This window comes from Globicephala melas, chromosome 5 (assembly GCF_963455315.2).
Source record: "Globicephala melas chromosome 5, mGloMel1.2, whole genome shotgun sequence".
In the NCBI taxonomy this organism is placed as follows: domain Eukaryota; kingdom Metazoa; phylum Chordata; class Mammalia; order Artiodactyla; family Delphinidae; genus Globicephala; species Globicephala melas.
Window position 1 is genome coordinate 87,738,461 of NC_083318.1, and position 15,494 is coordinate 87,753,954.

Sequence of the window (15,494 nt, forward strand, 5' to 3'; positions counted from 1 at the left end):
GTGGACTCTACACCCCATATTAAACGCCTTAGAATATACCTGCCTAGTAAGAATCTTAAAACCTATGGATTTCTATGTCTCCGAAAGAGAATCAAGCATGTATACAGCGGCAGAAACGCAGCAGTGATAGGATTGGTGAGGTTCGGTGAGCAAAAGCAGACCCTTTGAATTCATATTGCATGGTACCCATTCCATGGGTCTCAACTCTCCAGGTTTAAGGGATTCTTCCTTCAGCTAAAACATGCATGTGGAACCCAGAGTATGATCCACCGTGTGATCGGGAAACGTGTTCAAATGTGTCTCAGTTTTCGTGCCCTGGTACTCGGGTGCAACATTCCAGACGCTTTACTAACACTCTCCCCACTTGGAGAGTCAGTGCCTTGAACCTCCTGATTAGCCCAGTTTGCAATTTCTGCGGAAAATGAACAGGAATAGGGAGAACCAATGAGAGACTAGCTGGAGGTGTCTGGACGGGCAAATTTAACTCTCATTTCCCACCAGGAAGAGGAATTAACCAAAGGCTCAGCGTGCCATGCCGGAACCACAGTAGGGCCTGAAGCAAGGCTGCGGTGTTGCGGCCAGCTCAAAAGAAAGTGAGTTGAAGAAAGGAGCTCCGGGGCACTGTAATTCACACACCTGCAGAGTTATAAATGACAGCTATCGTCCAAAAATATATTGAAGTAAGGCTGCCAAGAGGACTTGAAAGCGGGGCAGAATTGCAAGAAACCGATTTCAGGAGCTAGACTGGAATTGCATGTAAAGCATAGGAAAAGAGGCAGAACGTCCACAATGATGCACTTGGCCAAAAAGGGCTTATGCATTTTTTCGGGTATTCAGGAAAAATCGCATACGCACTTTTCGGGCAACCAAGCAAGCTTGCAAAGGAAATCTGTACTACAATGAAGTCTCACTGCCTCCCAGTCAAAAGGGCCATGTGAAAAAAGTGTAAAATCCAGAGGGCGGGACAGGCCATGGAGAACTGGGAGCCTTGTTATGCTGATGGGCGGGATGTAAATTGCCAACAGCCACTCTGGAGAAGTGTATGGTGTTTCCTGAAACATCCAAAAAACAAAACAACACAGCCTAGAGCACTTCCACTTATGGTCCTATAGCTTAGGAAAATTAAAATGAAAAAGACACAGCCACCCCAAAGTTTGGGCCGGCTCTGTTTACAAGAATCTCGTTTACGGTACAAGTTCAATATCGCAGAAAGCGAAAAATGGATAAAGAATTTGTGGTACTTACGTACAATGCAATATCACTCAGCAATGAAATCTATGTCATCAGGCCGGTAGCAGCATAATGAGTGGATTCAGGTACGATGATTCTAAGTGAAATAAGTCACACAGAAAAAGAAAAATCATAAGATATCACTACTACATGGAATGTAAACTTGGCTAAACAGGAACTGAATTACAAAACAGAACAGGGTCTCAAATGTAGGAAACCAACTTATGCTTGCTTAAGAGGAAATGTGAGTTGGGCTGCTGCATAAAACCAGAGATTGAAATTAGCACAGATACCGTTCCATAAGCCAAATATGTAATAGACAAGAGCAACTCCTTGCGCAACGAAGTGGACTCAACACCCTATATTACACGCGAGGAATATACCTGACTGGTAAGAATCTTAAAACCTATGGATTTATATGTCTCCGAAAGAGAATCAAGTGTGTGTACAGCGGCATAAACGCAGCAGTGATAGGATTGGTGAGGATCGGTGAGCAAATGCACACCCTTTGAAGTCATATTGCATGGTACCCATTCCATGGGTCTCAACTCTCCAGGTTTAAGGGATTCTTCCTTCAGCTAAAACATGCATGTGGAACCCAGAGTATGATCTACCGTGTGATCGGTAAACGTGTACAAATGTGTCAGTTTTCATCCCCTGGTACTCGGGTGCAACATTCCAGACGCTTTACAAACACTCTCCCCACTTGGAGAGTCAGTGCCTTTAACCTCCTGTTTGGCCCAGTTTGCAATTTCTGCGGAAAATGAACAGGAAGAAGGAAAACCAATAAGAGACTAGCTGGAGGTGTCTGGAAGGGCAAATTCAACTCTCACTTCCCACCAGTAAGAGGAATTAACCAAAGGCTCAGCGTGCCATGCCAGAACCACACTAGGGCCTGAAGCATTCCTGCGGTGTTGTGGCCAGCCTACAAGAAAGCAAGTTAAAGAAAGGAGCTCAGGGGCACTGTCATTCACAAACCTGCAGAGTTATAAATGACAGCTATCGTCCAAAAATATATTGAAGTAAGGCTGCCAAGAGGACTTGAAAGCGGGGCAGAATTGCAGGAAACCGATTTCAGGAGGTAGACTGGAATTGCATGTAAAGCATAGGAAAAGAGGCAGAACGTCCATAATGATGCACTTGGCCAAAAAGGGCGTATGCGTTTTTTCCTGAATATATTCAGGAAAAAACGCATACGCCCTTTTTGGCCAACCAAGCAAGCTTGCAAAGGAAACTTGCACTACAATGAAGTCTCACTGCCCCCCGGTCAAAAGGGCCATCTGAAAAAAGTGTAAAATCCAGAAAGGCAGGACAGGCCATGGAGAACTGGGAGCCTTGTTATGCTCATGGGCGGGATGTAAATTGCCAACAGCCACTCTGGAGAAGTGTATGGTGTTTCCTGAAACATCTAAAAAACAAAGCAACAGAGCCTAGGGCACTTCCACTTATGGTCCTATAGCTTAGGGAAATTAAAATCAAAAAGACACAGCCACCCCAATGTTTGGGACGGCTCTGTTTACAAGAACCTCGTTTACAGTACAAGTTCAATATCACAGATAGTGAAAAATGGATAAAGAAGTTGTGGGACTTACGTACAATACAATACCACTCAGCAATGAAATCTATGTCATCAGGCCCATAGCAGCATAATGAGTGGATTCAGGTACGATGATTCTAAGTGAAATAAGTCACAGAGAAAAAGAAACATCATAAGATATCACTACTACACGGCATGTAAACTTGGCTACACAGGAACTGAATTACAAAACAGAACAGGGTCTCAAACGTAGAAAACCACCTTATGCTTGCTTAAGGGGAAAGGTGAGTTGGGGTGCTGCATAAAACCAGAGATTGAAATTAGCACAGATACCGTTCCATAAGGCAAATATATAATAGACAAGAGTTGCTCCTTGCTCAACGAAGAGGACTCTACACCCCATATTAAACGCCTAAGAATATACCTGACTAGTAAGAATCTTAAAACCTATGGATTTATATGTCTCCAAAAGAGAATCAAGCGTGTGTACAGCGGCATAAACGCAGCAGTGATAGGATTGGTGAGGTTCGGTGAGCAAATGCAGACCCTTTGAAGTCATATTGCATGGTACCCATTCCATGGGTCTCAACTCTCCAGGTTTAAGGGATTCTTCCTTCAGCTAAAACATGCATGTGGAACCCAGAGTATGATCTACCGTGTGATCGGGAAACGTGTTCATATGTGTCAGTTTTCATCCCCTGGTACTCGGGTGCAACATTCCAGACGCTTTACAAACACTCTCACCACTTGGAGAGTCAGTGCCTTTAACCTCCTGTTTGGCCCAGTTTGCAATTTCTGCGGAAAATGAACAGGAAGAAGGAAAACCAATAAGAGACTAGCTGGAGGTGTCTGGAAGGGCAAATTCAACTCTCACTTCCCACCAGTAAGAGGAATTAACCAAAGGCTCAGCGTGCCATGCCAGAACCACACTAGGGCCCGAAGCATTCCTGCGGTGTTGTGGCCAGCCTACAAGAAAGCGAGTTAAAAAAAGGAGCTCAGGGGCACTGTCATTCACAAACCTGCAGAGTTATAAATGACAGCTATCGTCCAAAAATATATTGAAGTAAGGCTGCCAAGAGGACTTGAAAGCGGGGCAGAATTGCAGGAAACCGATTTCAGGAGGTAGACTGGAATTGCATGTAAAGCATAGGAAAAGAGGCAGAACGTCCACAATGATGCACTTGGCCAAAAAGGGCATATGCGTTTTTTCCTGAATATATTCAGGAAAAGACGCATACGCACTTTTTGGCCAACCAAGAAAGCTTGCATAGGAAACTTGCACTACAATGAAGTCTCACTGCCCCCCGGTCAAAAGGGCCATCTGAAAAAAGTGTAAAATCCAGAAAGGCAGGACAGGCCATGGAGAACTGGGAGCCTTGTTATGCTGATGGGCGGGATGTAAATTGCCAACAGCCACTCTGGAGAAGTGTATGGTGTTTCCTGAAACATCTAAAAAACAAAGCAACAGAGCCTAGGGCACTTCCACTTATGGCCCTATAGCTTAGGGAAATTAAAATCAAAAAGACACAGCCACCCCAATGTTTGGGACGGCTCTGTTTACAAGAACCTCGTTTATGGTACAAGTTCAATATCACAGAAAGCAAAAAATGGATAAAAAAGTTGTGGTACTTACGTACTATGCAATATCACTCAGCAATGAAATCTATGTCATCAGGCCCGTAGCAGCATAATGAGAGGATTCAGGTACGATGATTCTAAGTGAAATAAGTCACACAGAAAAAGAAACATCATAAGATATCACTACTACACGGAATGTAAATTTGGCTACCCAAGAACTGAATTACAAAACAGAACAGGGTCTCAAATGTAGAAAACCAACTTATGCTTGCTTAAGGGGAAAGGTGAGTTGGGGTGCTGCATAAAACCAGAGATTGAAATTAGCACAGATACCGTTCCATAAGCCAAATATGTAATAGACAAGAGCTACTCCTTGCTCAACGAAGTGGACTCTACACCCCGTATTAAACGCCTAAGAATATACCTGAATAGTAAGAATCTTAAAACGTATGGATTTCTATGTCTCCGAAAGAGAATCAAGCGTGTGTACAGCGGCATAAACGCAGCAGTGATAGGATAGGTGAGGATCGGTGAGCAAATGCACACCCTTTGAAGTCATATTGCATGGTACCCATTCCATGGGTCTCAACTCTCCAGGTTTAAGGGATTCTTCCTTCAGCTAAAACATGCATGTGGAACCCAGAGTATGATCTACCGTGTGATCGGGAAACGTGTTCAAATGTGTCAGTTTTCATCCCCTGGTACTCGGGTGCAACATTCCAGACGCTTTACAAACACTCTCCCCACTTGGAGAGTCAGTGCCTTTAACCTCCTGTTTGACCCAGTTTGCAATTTCTGCGGAAAATGAACAGGAAGAAGGAAAACCAATAAGAGACTAGCTGGAGGTGTCTGGAAGGGCAAATTCAACTCTCACTTCCCACCAGTAAGAGGAATTAACCAAAGGCTCAGCGTGCCATGCCAGAACCACACTAGGGCCTGAAGCATTCCTGCGGTGTTGTGGCCAGCCTACAAGAAAGCGAGTTAAAGAAAGGAGCTCAGGGGCACTGTCATTCACAAACCTGCAGAGTTATAAATGACAGCTATCGTCCAAAAATATATTGAAGTAAGGCTGCCAAGAGGACTTGAAAGCGGGGCAGAATTGCAGGAAACCGATTTCAGGAGGTAGACTGGAATTGCATGTAAAGCATAGGAAAAGAGGCAGAACGTCCACAATGATGCACTTGGCCAAAAAGGGCGTAAGAGTTTTTTCCTGAATATATTCAGGAAAAAACGCATACGCCCTTTTTGGCCAACCAAGCAAGCTTGCAAAGGAAACTTGCACTACAATGAAGTCTCACTGCCCCCCGGTCAAAAGGGCCATCTGAAAAAAGTGTAAAATCCAGAAAGGCAGGACAGGCCATGGAGAACTGGGAGCCTTGTTATGCTCATGGGCGGGATGTAAATTGCCAACAGCCACTCTGGAGAAGTGTATGGTGTTTCCTGAAACATCTAAAAAACAAAGCAACAGAGCCTAGGGCACTTCCACTTATGGTCCTATAGCTTCAGGAAATTAAAATCAAAAAGACACAGCCAACCCAAAGTTTGGGACGGCTCTGTTTACAAGAACCTCATTTTCGGTACAAGTTCAATATCACAGAAAGTGAAAAATGGATAAAGAATTTGTGGTACTTAAGTACAATGCAATATCACTCAGCAATGAAATCTATGTCATCAGGCCCATAGCAGCATAATGAGTGGATTCAGGTACGATGATTCTAAGTGAAATAAGTCACACAGAAAATGAAACATCATAAGATATCACTAATACACGGAATGTAAACTTGGCTACCAAGGAACTGAATTACAAAACAGAACAGGGTCTCAAATGTAGAAAACCAACTTATGCTTGCTTAAGGGGAAAGGTGAGTTGGGGTGCTGCATAAAACCAGAGATTGAAATTAGCACAGATACCATTCCATAAGCCAAATATGTAATAGACAAGAGCTACTCCTTGCTCAACCAAGTGGACTCAACACCCCATATTAAATGCCTAAGAATATACCTGCCTAGTAAGAATCTTAAAACCTATGGATTTCTATGTCTCCGAAAGAGAATCAAGCGTGTGTACAGCGGCATAAAGGCAGCAGTGATAGGATTGGTGAGGTTCGGTGAGCAAATGCAGACCTTCTGAAGTCATATTGCATGGTACCCATTCCATGTGTCTCAACTCTCCAGGTTTAAGGGATTCTTCCTTCAGCTAAAACATGCATGTGGAACCCAGAGTATGATCCACCGTGTGATCGGGAAACGTGTTCAAATGTGTCTCAGTTTTCGTCCCCTGGTACTCGGTTGCAACATTCCAGACGCTTTACTAACACTCTGCCCACTTGGAGAGTCAGTGCCTTTAACCTCCTGTTTGGCCCAGTTTGCAATTTCTGCGGAAAATGAACAGGAATAGGGAGAACCAATGAGAGACTAGCTGGAGGTGTCTGGACGGGCAAATTTAACTCTCATTTCCCACCAGGAAGAGGAATTAACCAAAGGCTCAGCGTGCCATGCCGGAACCACACTAGGGCCTGAAGCAAGGCTGCGGTGTTGCGGCCAGCTCACAAGAAAGCGAGTTGAAGAAAGGAGCTCAGGGGCACTGTCATTCACAAACCTGCAGAGTTATAAATGACAGCTATCGTCCAAAAATGTATTGAAGTAAGGCTGCCAAGAGGACTTGAAAGCGGGGCAGAATTGCAGGAAACCGATTTCAGGAGGTAGACTGGAATTGCATGTAAAGCATAGGAAAAGAGGCAGAACGTCCACAATGATGCACTTGGCCAAGAAGGGCGTATGCGTTTTTTCCTGAATACATTCAGGAAAAAACGCATACGCCCTTTTTGGCCAACCAAGCAAGCTTGCAAAGGAAATCTGCACTACAATGACGTCTCACTGCCCCCTGGTCAAAAGGGCCATCTGAAAAAAGTGTAAAATCCAGAAAGGCAGGACAGGCCATGGAGAACTGGGAGCCTTGTTATGCTGATGGGCGGGATGTAAATTGCCAACAGCCACTCTGGAGAAGTGTATGGTGTTTCCTGAAACATCTAAAAAACAAAGCAACAGAGCCTAGGGCACTTCCACTTATGGTCCTATAGCTTCAGGAAATTAAAATCAAAAAGACACAGCCAACCCAAAGTTTGGGACTGCTCTGTTTACAAGAACCTCGTTTTCGGTACAAGTTCAATATCACAGAAAGTGAAAAATGGATAAAGAAGTTGTGGTACTTACGTACAATGCAATATCACTCAGCAATGAAATCTATGTCATCAGGCCCATAGCAGCATAATGAGTGGATTCAGGTACGATGATTCTAAGTGAAATAAGTCACACAGAAAAAGAAACATCATAAGATATCACTACTACACGGAATGTAAACTTGGCTACACAGGAACTGAATTACAAAACAGAACAGGGTCTCAAATGTAGAAAACCAACTTATGCTTGCTTAAGGGGAAAGGTGAGTTGGGGTGCTGCATAAAACCAGAGATTGAAATTAGCACAGATACCGTTCCATAAGCCAAATATGTAATAGACAAGAGCTACTCCTTGCTCAACGAAGTGGACTCTACACCCCATATTAAACGCCTAAGAATATACCTGACTAGTAAGAATCTTAAAACCTATGGATTTATATGTCTCCGAAAGAGAATCAAGCGTGTGTACAGCGGCATAAAGGCAGCAGTGATAGGATTGGTGAGGTTCGGTGAGCAAATGCAGACCTTCTGAATTCATATTGCATGGTACCCATTCCATGTGTCTCAACTCTCCAGGTTTAAGGGATTCTTCCTTCAGCTAAAACATGCATGTGGAACCCAGAGTATGATCCACCGTGTGATCGGGAAACGTGTTCAAATGTGTCTCAGTTTTCGTCCCCAGGTACTCGGGTGCAACATTCCAGACGCTTTACTAACACTCTCCCCACTTGGAGAGTCAGTGCCTTTAACCTCCTGTTTGGGCCAGTTTGCAATTTCTGCGGAAAATGAACAGGAATAGGGAGAACCAATGAGAGACTAGCTGGGGGTGTCTGGACGGGCAAATTTAACTCTCATTTCCCACCAGGAAGAGGAATTAACCAAAGGCTCAGCGTGCCATGCCGGAACCACACTAGGGCCTGAAGCAAGGCTGCGGTGTTGCGGCCAGCTCACAAGAAAGCGAGTTGAAGAAAGGGGCTCAGGGGCACTGTAATTCACACACCTGCAGAGTTATAAATGACAGCTATCGTCCAAAAATGTATTGAAGTAAGGCTGCCAAGAGGACTTGAAAGCGGGGCAGAATTGCAGGAAACCGATTTCAGGAGGTAGACTGGAATTGCATGTAAAGCATAGGAAAAGAGGCAGAACGTCCACAATGATGCACTTGGCCAAAAAGGGCGTATGGGTTTTTTCCTGAATATATTCAGGAAAAAACGCATACGCCCTTTTTGGCCAACCAAGCAAGCTTGCAAAGGAAATCTGCACTACAATGAAGTCTCACTGCCCCCCAGTCAAAAGGGCCACCTGAAAAATGTGTAAAATCCAGAAAGGCAGGACAGGCCATGGAGAACTGGGAGCCTTGTTATGCTGATGGGCGGGATGTAATTGCCAACAGCCACTCTGGAGAAGTGTATGGTGTTTCCTGAAACATCTAAAAAACAAAGCAACAGAGCCTAGGGCACTTCCACTTATGGTCCTATAGCTTAGCGAAATTAAAATCAAAAAGACACAGCCACCCCAAAGTTTGGGACGGCTCTGTTTACAAGAACCTCGTTTACGGTACAAGTTCAATATCACAGAAAGTGAAAAATGGATAAAGAATTTGTGGTACTTACGTACAATGCAATATCACTCAGCAATGAAATCTATGTCATCAGGCCGGTAGCAGCATAATGAGTGGATTCAGGTACGATGATTCTAAGTGAAATAAGTCACACAGAAAAAGAAACATCATAAGTTATCACTACTACACGGAATGTAAACTTGGCTACCCAGGAACTGAATTACAAAACAGAACAGGGTCTCAAATGTAGAAAACCAACTTATGCTTGCTTAAGGGGAAAGGTGAGTTGGGGTGCTGCATAAAACCAGAGATTGAAATTAGCACAGATACCGTTCCATAAGCCAAATATGTAATAGACAAGAGCTACTCCTTGCTCAACCAAGTGGACTCAACACCCCATATTAAACGCCTAAGAATATACCTGCCTAGTAAGAATCTTAAAACCTATGGATTTCTATGTCTCCGAAAGAGAATCAAGCGTGTGTACAGCGGCATAAACCCAGCAGTGATAGGATTGTTGAGGTTCGGTGAGCAAATGCAGACCCTTTGAAGTCATGTTGCATGGTACCCATTCCATGGGTCTCAAGTCTCCAGGTTTAAGGGAGTCTTCCTTCAGCTAAAACATGCATGTGGAACCCAGAGTATGATCCACCGTGTGATCGGGAAACGTGTTCAAATGTGTCTCAGTTTTCGTTCCCAGGTACTCGGGTGCAACATTCCAGACGCTTTACTAACACTCTCCCCACTTGGAGAGTCAGTGCCTTTAACTTCCTGTTTGGCCCAGTTTGCAATTTCTGCGGAAAATGAACAGGAATAGGGAGAACCAATGAGAGACTAGCTGGAGGTGTCTGGACGGGCAAATTTAACTCTCATTTCCCACCAGGAAGAGGAATTAACCAAAGGCTCAGCGTGCCATGCCGGAACCACACTAGGGCCTGAAGCAATCCTGCGGTGTTGCGGCCAGCTCACAAGAAAGCGAGTTGAAGAAAGGAGCTCAGGGGCACTGTCATTCACAAACGTGCAGAGTTATAAATGACAGCTATCGTCCAAAAATGTATTGAAGTAAGGCTGCCAAGAGGACTTGAAAGCGGGGCAGAATTGCAGGAAACCGATTTCAGGAGGTAGACTGGAATTGCATGTAAAGCATAGGAAAAGAGGCAGAACGTCCACAATGATGCACTTGGCCAAAAAGGGCGTATGCGTTTTTTCCTGAATATATTCAGGAAAAAACGCATACGCCCTTTTTGGCCAACCAAGCAAGCTTGCAAAGGAAATCTGCACTACAATGAAGTCTCACTGCCCCCCGGTCAAAAGGGCCATCTGAAAAAAGTGTAAAATCCAGAAAGGCAGGACAGGCCATGGAGAACTGGGAGCCTTGTTATGCTGATGGGCGGGATGTAAATTGCCAACAGCCACTCTGGAGAAGTGTATGGTGTTTCCTGAAACATCTAAAAAACAAAGCAACAGAGCCTAGGGCACTTCCACTTATGGTCCTATAGCTTCAGGAAATTAAACTCAAAAAGACACATCCAACCCAAAGTTTGGGACGGCTCTGTTTACAAGAACCTCGTTTTCGGTACAAGTTCAATATCACAGAAAGTGAAAAATGGATAAAGAATTTGTGGTACTTACGTACAATGAATATCACTCAGCAATGAAATCTATGTCATCAGGCCCATAGCAGCATAATGAGTGGATTCAGGTACGATGATTCTAAGTGAAATAAGTCACACAGAAAAAGAAACATCATAAGATATCACTACTACACGGAATGTAAACTTGGCTACACAGGAACTGAATTACAAAACAGAACAGGGTCTCAAATGTAGAAAACCAACTTATGCTTGCTTAAGGGGAAAGGTGAGTTGGGGTGCTGCATAAAACCAGAGATTGAAGTTAGCACAGATACCGTTCCATAAGCCAAATATGTAATAGACAAGAGCTACTCCTTGCTCAACGAAGTGGACTCTACACCCCATATTAAACGCCTAAGAATATACCTGTCTAGTAAGAATCTTAAAACGTATGGATTTATATGTCTCCGAAAGAGAATCAAGCGTGTGTACAGCGGCATAAAGGCAGCAGTGATAGGATTGTTGACGTTCGGTGAGCAAATGCAGACCCTTTGAAGTCATATTGCATGGTACCCATTCCATGGGTTTCAACACTCTAGGTTTAAGGGATTCTTCCTTCAGCTAAAATATGCATGTGGAACCCAGAGTATGATCCACCGTGTGATCGGGAAACGTGTTCAAATGTGTCTCAGGTTTCGTCCCCTGGTACTCGGGTGCAACATTCCAGACGCTTTACTAACACTCTCCCCACTTGGAGAGTCAGTGCCTTTAACCTCCTGTTTGGCCCAGTTTGCAATTTCTGCGGAAGATGAACAGGAATAGGGAGAACCAATGAGAGACTAGCTGGAGGTGTCTGGACGGGCAAATTTAACTCTCATTTCCCACCAGGAAGAGGAATTAACCAAAGGCTCAGCGTGCCATGCCGGAACCACATTAGGGCCTGAAGCAATCCTGCGGTGTTGCGGCCAGCTCACAAGAAAGCGAGTTGAAGAAAGGAGCTCAGGGGCACTGTCATTCACAAACGTGCAGAGTTATAAATGACAGCTATCGTCCAAAAATGTATTGAAGTAAGGCTGCCAAGAGGACTTGAAAGCGGGGCAGAATTGCAGGAAACCGATTTCAGGAGGTAGACTGGAATTGCATGTAAAGCATAGGAAAAGAGGCAGAACGTCCACAATGATGCACTTGGCCAAAAAGGGCGTATGCGTTTTTTCCTGAATATATTCAGGAAAAAACGCATACGCCCTTTTTGGCCAACCAAGCAAGCTTGCAAAGGAAATCTGCACTACAATGAAGTCTCACTGCCCCCTGGTCAAAAGGGCCATCTGAAAAAAGTGTAAAATCCAGAAAGGCAGGACAGGCCATGGAGAACTGGGAGCCTTGTTATGCTGATGGGCGGGATGTAAATTGCCAACAGCCACTCTGGAGAAGTGTATGGTGTTTCCTGAAACATCTAAAAAACAAAGCAACAGAGCCTAGGGCACTTCCACTTATGGTCCTATAGCTTCAGGAAATTAAAATCAAAAAGACACAGCCAACCCAAAGTTTGGGACGGCTCTGTTTACAAGAACCTCGTTTTCGGTACAAGTTCAATATCACAGAAAGTGAAAAATGGATAAAGAATTTGTGGTACTTACGTACAATGCAATATCACTCAGCAATGAAATCTATGTCATCAGGCCCATAGCAGCATAATGAGTGGATTCAGGTACGATGATTCTAAATGAAATAAGTCACACAGAAAAAGAAACATCATAAGATATCACTACTACACGGAATGTAAACTTGGCTACACAGGAACTGAATTACAAAACAGAACAGGGTCTCAAATGTAGAAAACCAACTTATGCTTGCTTAAGGGGAAAGGTGAGTTGGGGTGCTGCATAAAACCAGAGATTGAAATTAGCACAGATACCGTTCCATAAGCCAAATATGTAATAGACAAGAGCTACTCCTTGCTCAACCAAGTGGACTCAACACCCCATATTAAACGCCTAAGAATATACCTGTCTAGTAAGAATCTTAAAACGTATGGATTTATATGTCTCCGAAAGAGAATCAAGCGTGTGTACAGTGGCATAAAGGCAGCAGTGATAGGATTGTTGACGTTCGGTGAGCAAATGCAGACCCTTTGAAGTCATATTGCATGGTACCCATTCCATGGGTCTCAACACTCTAGGTTTAAGGGATTCTTCCTTCAGCTAAAATATGCATGTGGAACCCAGAGTATGATCCACCGTGTGATCGGGAAACGTGTTCAAATGTGTCTCAGGTTTCGTCCCCTGGTACTCGGGTGCAACATTCCAGACACTTTACTAACACTCTCCCCACTTGGAGAGTCAGTGCCTTTAACCTCCTGTTTGGCCCAGTTTGCAATTTCTGCGGAAGATGAACAGGAATAGGGAGAACCAATGAGAGACTAGCTGGAGGTGTCTGGACGGGCAAATTTAACTCTCATTTCCCACCAGGAAGAGGAATTATCAAAAGGCTCAGCGTGCCATGCCGGAAACACACTAGGGCCTGAAGCAAGGCTGCGGTGTTGCGGCCAGCTCACAAGAAAACGAGTTGAAGAAAGGGGCTCAGGGGCACTGTAATTCACACACCTGCAGAGTTATAAATGACAGCTATCGTCCAAAAATATATTGAAGTAAGGCTGCCAAGAGGACTTGAAAGCGGGGCAGAATTGCAGGAAACCGATTTCAGAAGGTAGACTGGAATTGCATGTAAAGCATAGGAAAAGAGGCAGAACGTCCACAATGATGCACTTGGCCAAAAAGGGCGTATGGGTTTTTTCCTGAATATATTCAGGAAAAAACGCATACGCCCTTTTTGGCCAACCAAGCAAGCTTGCAAAGGAAATCTGCACTACAATGAAGTCTCACTGCCCCCCAGTCAAAAGGGCCATCTGAAAAATGTGTAAAATCCAGAAAGGCAGGACAGGCCATGGAGAACTGGGAGCCTTGTTATGCTGATGGGCGGGATGTAATTGCCAACAGCCACTCTGGAGAAGTGTATGGTGTTTCCTGAAACATCTAAAAAACAAAGCAACAGAGCCTAGGGCACTTCCACTTATGGTCCTATAGCTTAGCGAAATTAAAATCAAAAAGACACAGCCACCCCAAAGTTTGGGACGGCTCTGTTTACAAGAACCTCGTTTACGGTACAAGTTCAATATCACAGAAAGTGAAAAATGGATAAAGAAGTTGTGGTACTTACGTACAATGCAATATCACTCAGCAATGAAATCTATGTCATCAGGCCGGTAGCAGCATAATGAGTGGATTCAGGTACGATGATTCTAAGTGAAATAAGTCACACAGAAAAAGAAACATCATAAGTTATCACTACTACACGGAATGTAAACTTGGCTACCCAGGAACTGAATTACAAAACAGAACAGGGTCTCAAATGTAGAAAACCAACTTATGCTTGCTTAAGGGGAAAGGTGAGTTGGGGTGCTGCATAAAACCAGAGATTGAAATTAGCACAGATACCGTTCCATAAGCCAAATATGTAATAGACAAGAGCTACTCCTTGCTCAACCAAGTGGACTCAACACCCCATATTAAACGCCTAAGAATATACCTGCCTAGTAAGAATCTTAAAACCTATGGATTTCTATGTCTCCGAAAGAGAATCAAGCGTGTGTACAGCGGCATAAACCCAGCAGTGATAGGATTGTTGAGGTTCGGTGAGCAAATGCAGACCCTTTGAAGTCATGTTGCATGGTACCCATTCCATGGGTCTCAAGTCTCCAGGTTTAAGGGAGTCTTCCTTCAGCTAAAACATGCATGTGGAACCCAGAGTATGATCCACCGTGTGATCGGGAAACGTGTTCAAATGTGTCTCAGTTTTCGTTCCCAGGTACTCGGGTGCAACATTCCAGACGCTTTACTAACACTCTCCCCACTTGGAGAGTCAGTGCCTTTAACTTCCTGTTTGGCCCAGTTTGCAATTTCTGCGGAAAATGAACAGGAATAGGGAGAACCAATGAGAGACTAGCTGGAGGTGTCTGGACGGGCAAATTTAACTCTCATTTCCCACCAGGAAGAGGAATTAACCAAAGGCTCAGCGTGCCATGCCGGAACCACACTAGGGCCTGAAGCAATCCTGCGGTGTTGCGGCCAGCTCACAAGAAAGCGAGTTGAAGAAAGGAGCTCAGGGGCACTGTCATTCACAAACGTGCAGAGTTATAAATGACAGCTATCGTCCAAAAATGTATTGAAGTAAGGCTGCCAAGAGGACTTGAAAGCGGGGCAGAATTGCAGGAAACCGATTTCAGGAGGTAGACTGGAATTGCATGTAAAGCATAGGAAAAGAGGCAGAACGTCCACAATGATGCACTTGGCCAAAAAGGGCGTATGCGTTTTTTCCTGAATATATTCAGGAAAAAACGCATACGCCCTTTTTGGCCAACCAAGCAAGCTTGCAAAGGAAATCTGCACTACAATGAAGTCTCACTGCCCCCCGGTCAAAAGGGCCATCTGAAAAAAGTGTAAAATCCAGAAAGGCAGGACAGGCCATGGAGAACTGGGAGCCTTGTTATGCTGATGGGCGGGATGTAAATTGCCAACAGCCACTCTGGAGAAGTGTATGGTGTTTCCTGAAACATCTAAAAAACAAAGCAACAGAGCCTAGGGCACTTCCACTTATGGTCCTATAGCTTCAGGAAATTAAAATCAAAAAGACACAGCCACCCCAAAGTTTGGGACTGCTCTGTTTACAAGAACCTCGTTTTCGGTACAAGTTCAATATCACAGAACGTGAAAAATGGATAAAGAAGTTGTGGTACTTACGTACAATGCAATATCACTCAGCAATGAAATCTATGTCAT